The sequence below is a fragment of the Leopardus geoffroyi genome, chromosome B1 (assembly GCF_018350155.1).
Source record: "Leopardus geoffroyi isolate Oge1 chromosome B1, O.geoffroyi_Oge1_pat1.0, whole genome shotgun sequence".
NCBI lineage: Eukaryota > Metazoa > Chordata > Mammalia > Carnivora > Felidae > Leopardus > Leopardus geoffroyi.
The window spans coordinates 72,790,882-72,798,268 of NC_059327.1; the positions used below are offsets into that span (position 1 = coordinate 72,790,882).

The 7,387-nt window shown below is 34.1% G+C and overlaps 1 long non-coding RNA gene across 3 annotated transcripts in view; it reads right to left on the minus strand.

Moving 5' to 3' along the window:
* Positions 1-6,407, minus strand: part of LOC123591199 — a 50,081-nt gene extending 43,674 nt beyond the window's left edge. For all 3 annotated transcript variants that reach the window (XR_006709164.1, XR_006709163.1, XR_006709162.1), the window contains exon 1: positions 6,327-6,407. This is a non-coding gene — a long non-coding RNA (uncharacterized LOC123591199). The remainder of the gene's footprint in view (positions 1-6,326) is intronic.
* Positions 6,408-7,387: the final 980 nt, after the last annotated feature.

Here is a 7,387-nt window from a genome sequence, read left to right on the forward strand (position 1 = left end):
GTTGACCCTTGAACAACACAGGGGTTAGGAGCACTGATTCCCTACGCAATCAAAAATCCATGTATAATTTTTGACTCCCCCCAAAATAAACTATTAATAGCCTACTGAAGCCTTACTAACAAAATAATCAATTACCACATATTTTGTACGTTATATGTGTTATATACTGTATTCTTACAATAAAGAAAGCTAAAGAAAATATCATTAAGAATATTATAAGCAATAGAAAATATACAGTACTGTACTTTATTCATGGGAAAAAATCCATGCGTAAGTGGACCCGTGCAGTTCAAACCCATGTTGTTGAAGGATCAGCTGTAAAAGGAAGAAGGAAGAGACCTTTTGCTCCTTGAACCTACACTGTTCCACCTTCAATACCTAAACAGTATTGAAACAGAGAAAAACAGGATCACTTATTTTAATATGAAAACTGTTCATTACTTTTCATTAAAAGCTGTTTTTAATAAATGAGCTAAAAAGTTAAAGAAAGGAATGTATTACAAATTCCCTTAAAATGAGTAACAACTCACTTTAACTTGCTATCCATGTAAAAAAAATGGTTTTTAATGTTTATTTATTTTTGAGAGAGAGAGAGAGAGAGAGAGAGAGAGAGAGAGAGAGACAGAATGTGAGTGGGGTGAGGGGCAGAGACAGAGGGAGACACAGAATCCAAAGCAGGGTCCAGGCTATGAGCTGTCAGCCCAGATCTCGATGAGGGGCTCGAAATCACAAGCTGTGAGATCATAACCTGGGCTGAAGTCAGATGTTTAACAAACTGAGCCACCCAGGTGCCCCTAACTTGCTATCCATTTAAACTATGTCACTGACAAGATCACAACAGGTCCTTCAAGCTTCTGAGTACATCCTTGTGAAATGGAAAGATCTTTATTTTCCTCACCAATGATATTGTTGTTGCTAAGTGAAGTGTCAGGAAAGAGGGACTAATTACAGCTTAATACAGTTCACATTCTGATCTTATAAATGCAATTGTGTGCTACTTTATACATATCTATGTCCATTAAGTATAATCTCTCTCTGAACTAAACTACATCTAAAACATTATTCAGGATGAATAAATTATGGTCTGAGAATAAAGTGGGCGTTAATAAGAATTGATTCTAAGCAAGGAGATGCATATCAGTGGATAAATAATATAAATGCCTGCATTATTTGGTAAATGTAATAGATGTATAGTTTTTTTTGCAAACAATAGGAAATTTTCAAGAGAAGCAACAGTCTCAGTTACTATCTTTATATCACTGAGAGCAGTCTGAAAGTTTTATACCTAACTTATTTAGCAATATTATGCAACAAATACAAAGAAATAAACTCTTTAAATTCTCAAAACAAAGATTATGGAAGTATTAGAGCATAATCACACTTTTATCTTTAGCATTCATTTGACCAAACAAAATATTTTGTTCTTGGGAGCACAAACTTGTTGCAAGAGAAAGGACTTGAAAGTCTTGGAGACCCGGATTTAATTCCCCAGTTTAGCTGTGTCTTCTCAGGCAAGTTACGCAACCTCTCTGTCTCCCTTTCCTGTTGTGCAAAATGAATAAGATAACTACTTAGGGAAGAGAGTTGCTAAGATTAAATACCTCCAAGGAGCCTATCTCATACCACAGCAGTTATCAACAATAGCCAGTGCTCCCTTAATTTTCCTCTTCCTTTCCCAAATAACCGTTCAAAAACTATGTGTATTTTGAACTGAATTTCCAGCTACAAACCATTCAAAGTGAAAGACATTATAGCTGATTCATATTCTAAAATCTGAAATAGATCCTTGAAAGTCCCTCATATCTAAATGATTTGAAACAGTATTATTTCAATAAGTTTGATAAAGTTCTCTCACAATTTGTTATATTTCATGACCCTCTTAGCCTCATCTTTAAACACATATACAAGTGCTGGTTTAAAATCAAGATCCTAGTCAGGGCACCTGGATGGCTCAGTCAGTTAAGCCTCCGACTTCAGCTCAGGTCATGATCTCACAGTTCGTGGATTTGAGCCCCACGTTGGGCTCTGTACTGACAGCTCAGAGCCTGGAGTCTGCTTCCAATTCTGTGTCTCCCTCTCTGTCCCTTCCCCACTCGTGCTCTGTCTCTGTCTCTCAAAAATAAATAAACGTTAAAAAAAAATTTTTTTAAATCAAGATGCTGGTCAAACAGAACTATAACTGAACCTCTTAATTCATGCATATAATGTAAGTAAACAGCATGCAGTACAATAAAGTCAGCAAAGTAAACACTGGAAAGAGATAGTCGGCCTTGTTGTCTCTGTTAAACATGTCCAAGCACTGCATCTAAAAATATTTGAAAAATCTGCCTATTTTCCATCTGTTATATTTCTCAGAGGATAACTGAAAGTTCATGTGAAAGTTCACTGCAAGTTCAAATATGTCATATCAGGTCATTTGCAGGGTAAAGGTTCACTGGGAGTTTATTATTATTACTTTAAAGATTGAAGTGGAAAAAGAATATGTATACTAATTGAAGCTATTTTATATTGCATTATGACCACTGCATGTTTAAGTATCATAAATAAAAAGTATAAATTTTAAAAGGCCATGTGCAATGCTTAATGGCAACAGCAACCATTATAAGGAAGGTGTCTAAGATAGTATCCTTGGAACTATTCTTAGAGAAGAAGCTATAGATCAGTTTTGGTTGTTCTAGGTATAATAGTTGCTATATTTATATTGTATTGAATACTTTGTTTAAACAATATATTTAAAAACAGTATATAGAGACAAAAAAGAGAAATATCAAAATAATAAATAAATATAATCTTACTATTTACCTGAACAGGGATGATTTTTAATTTGTAATTGCTTTTCAGGCTGTTTACAGCAAAAGCAGGAAGCCAAGAGAAATATGTTTCATTTGGAACAAAGCGACTAAAGCATTGACAACATCGAAATCAGATAGACATTAATCAATATTATCTGAATTGCTGAAGCAAAAATTGCTTTTTGATAAAACCTTCATATTTAAAAAAATACTTAGAAAATAATTTTCAGAGAAAGTCACAATGAACATATATATGTGTTCAAATATATACATATATATATATATATATATATATATATATATATATATATAATAATTTAGGACATAACTTTTGGGTTCACCAATTAAAAAATGTTTCTTTCTCTAAAGCACTGGTACATGTTAGAGTTCAGCAAGGATTCCAAATATATTGAGTAAAGGCACATTCCATGCTTTCTCAATTTCTCCTGTCAAATATATGTCCTCAGCTTCACAATATAACTTTCAGGCCATAATTTGCTTCTTAAAATGAAAAGCATATTTGTTTCTCTCCAGCATGTCCATATTTTCTTCATGACGTATTGCCAATTGGTTTTAATGGACCATAGCATTCAGCCATAGCATTAAAATATAGTGTTTTTAATTTCATTAACGTACGTATATATTTATTTATTTTTTTAGCTATTAAAGGGAAGATAATTCTGAGTAAGATGGAAAGATGAGGAAATGGTTGAGAAATGACTGTAATAGAGGCCGAGGCAGGTCACTGTCTTCCTTGACTACTTTCTCTTACTGTCTGGCACTCTCTACTCACAGCTTCCCACCTTACAAGTTGTTTTCTTCCTCCCACACTCTCTGGATTTGATGGGTAAGAATTTGAACTATACTCTCTCCACGATCCTCAACTTTCCCCTTGTCCTTGCATTCCCTAGATGCCCTGATTGTCCCAGTACTGTTCTCTTCACACTCAAAGGCACCTCATCCATTCCCATGACTTCAACCATCACCTCTCTTGGACTGTCAAGAAAATCTTCGCCTTTTCCTCACAACCCCCAAGCTACTTCCAATTGCTGATATGTTCCATACACACCAAAAACTAAGTAAAATCCTGCTTCTTCCTGTTACTACCATTATTGCTATTATTACTGCCACGCCATCACTGCTACTGCTGCCTCACTACTATTAATACTACCATTATCACTCTTTCTCCTGGGTACCATTTACTTACACATTTACCATGTGTCAGACACTGGATTCAGCCCTGACCAAGAGCAACCTATTTATAGTAATCTCTACAACAATCCTATGGGTAGGTGTTATTACCCTTATTTTATACTCATGGAAGTCAACAAGACTCAGGACTACACCACCTTAAGTGAGAGGTGCAACACAGGTTCAGATAAAATAGGTTCAGATAGGTGCTTCTATTCTTGTGTTAACTCAACTTATCTTTTATTAGTCTCCAAATATTTGGTGAACATCGAAGTGTAAGACAATAAGATAATGAACATTTTATTGAAAAGTTACTATTCATTTTTGGTACTGTTTTAAGTGCTTTATTCACTCATCTTCCATAATAATCCATTCAGAGTAGATATTACCATTTTCCTTACTCTGCAGATGAGTGACATTGAGGAACATAAAGGTTGAGTAACTTGTCCCATCTCACAGAGCTAATAAGTGGTAGAACCAGGATTCTAGGCAATATCTCTAAAGTTCATGTTTTCTCATTGTTATTCTGGGCTGAATGGTGCATCTGATAAATCTGTAGGAATGCAAAGATCCACGCCCTCAGAGAGTTTATAATTTGGTTGAAAAGATAAAACCAAGATGATACAATCTAAGAAGTCAGATTTCTTGTACTTCAACTATTTGTTTTACAGTTGCAAAGCTGTTACATTGGAAACAAGAGGCATGGAGACCAGCTAATGGTCTTGAGAATCTACATAGCCTTCAGAATCCACATAAGATTCTACAATAGCCTTTAGAAGCTAGATAAGAAAACTGGAAAATTTGGATGAATATAAAAGGAAGAAAATGAAGGATATCATGGAGTAAAAATTGACCTTACTGATGACTGATGAGATAAGGGAGAGCATGGAAGAGACCTGAGTCTAGGTCAGTAAGAGACTGACCACATCACCATCAGAAATGTATAAGTCTCTAATAGAAGCTAATGAATTTGAGGTAAAAATAAAATTATAAACAAACAAAAACTATCAGATAAGTCATCTGTTACCAAGTAGGGGAAAACACTGCAAAAGCAAATGATCATTCTCAGAGATAAAATACAGACAATATGAGTAAAGGGCTAAGGACACATTTCCCATTGTTGCTTGTAACCCTCATGTATTTATTGCTTCCTACTAGTCTGGTACCATATGACAGCCAAAGAGGAGGAGAAGAGCGATAGCACCTGCTTGGCTCTGGACAAGGATCAGGGAAAGAATGGGAGACAAGACTGGAAAGACCACTGTCTAGACTGGGGTCTGGAATGTCATGTATAGATCCCTAATTGTTACTAGAGGCAAAGGCCTATGTATTGTAAGTTTCACATTGGTAAGCTGGCTCTTGTTGCAGGAGCTTCTTAGAGTTGGGACCAAGAACCTTCTCACAGCAGAGCCCTGGATGGAATAGGGTCCTGGTATTTCAAGGTTCCAGTGTATATTTAGATATATATTTATACAAGGTTCCAGTAATACATATTTAGTATATTTTGTCCTTAAACAGAGAGACTCTATTTTAGGCACTATATTATTTTCCTAGGGGTATTGTAAGTAACAAAGTACCAAACTCCGGGTGTCTTAAAGCAACAGAAATGTACTCAGTTCTGGAGGCTATTAGTTTGAAATCGAGGTGTAGACGAGCAGGGCCATGTTCTCTTTGACAGCTCTAGGGAAAAATCCTTCCTCTCCTTTCTAAGCTTCTGGTGGTTTGTCAACAATCTTTGGTGTTACTTGGTTTATAGATGCATCACTCCAGTCCTGTCTTTACATGTTGTTCTCTTTGTGTGTCTTCACATTGTCTTCCCTCTGTATGTGTCTTTTTCTTTGTCCAAATTTCTTTTTTTTTTTTTTTTTTTATCAGAACACCAATCCTATTGGATTGAGGCCTATTGTAATTATCTCATTTTGACTTGACTATCTCTGTAAAGACCCTCTCTCCAAATAAGGTAACATTCTAAGGTCCTGGGAGTTAGAATTTGAACATATCTTTGGGGGACACAATTCAACTCATTAACAGGTACAAAGGTCAGCTTAATAATAAACCAGAGACCATAATAATAGTAATATAAAATATTGTATATTATCTCAGGGAAATATGATTTTTAAGGTGCCAAAAAGAATTCTCTTGAAACTTAGCTCTGGATCCTAATAAGATAATGATGGCTAGGATATATAGTTTGTGTATCACAATATGAAAACAATATATAATGCAAATAAACAATATAAATTAAGAAAATAATGAAATACAATTTAATAAATACATAATAAAATTTCTAAAATGTAAATGCTATATAAACTTTATATATATATATATGTGTTGATAACCTACCAGTCTGGCATCCAATCCCAACTTATGAATTTTCCACCAATACTCTGAGCATCACATTCAGTGAGGTGTCCTGGAAGGTTGCAAAACAAAAGAAAATGACACTAACATGGTAAGCAAAATTTTCAATACCTTCCCAAATATAAAAATCAAACCTTATTTTTCGGAAGTATTGTCATAAAATTGGGAAAAAACTCGGTTACTTTACATGGGTGCCACTTTGGTTTTGTCTGTTTTAATAAAATAATCTAATGATGCAGAAAGGCTAGCTTGGGATAATAGAAAAAATACTGGTCTAAGAATCACAGGAACCTAAGCCAAGAGATAGACTTTGAACAAAATGGGGCTAATGCATTAACCAGTGTGGTTATGATAATTAATTGAGATAAAAATATGTGAAAGCCACGAAAATTGCAAAGTGCTTCAAAATTTAAGTTATTATCAGACTTGAAATGTGACATGAAGTTGTCATTATGTTATTTATAGGATAGGAGGCAAAATTTATAAGATATTACTATTTGACATGTTAATGGACTAAAACTTATCAATAAATCTATTATTAAAACTCATTCTCCTAAAGTTTGGAAGATCTTAAGCTCTTTACAAAGTGAAGAGCTTTAATCAGCATGGGATAATAAAAATACTTTTGAGTTTTAGTTGTTTGTCTTGTGTGAATCCAGCTTGTGTGAATACTTACTCTGTAACTTTGGGCAAGTTATATAATCCTATTGTATGTAAATTTCTTCATCTTTCAAATGGGGATAACAATGTCTGTCTAATAAATTAATTGTGAGTATAAAAAATAATTTTGTGAAGTGCCTCTCACATAGTAGGCACTCAAGAAATGATTGTAACTTTGTTTCATAAAATTTCTTGAATCTTTGTATGAGACATATTTCTTTAGCTTTTTAACTCCACAGTATTAAAGAAATGCAATTATGTTCAGTTTAAAATGTGTTGAAGATGACCTACCAGATATATTTTAATTTATAAAAAGCTTAAGTTTAGTAAATTTTACTATAATGTAATTAAAGGAGTAAAATTACAACTAGCATTATTAGACT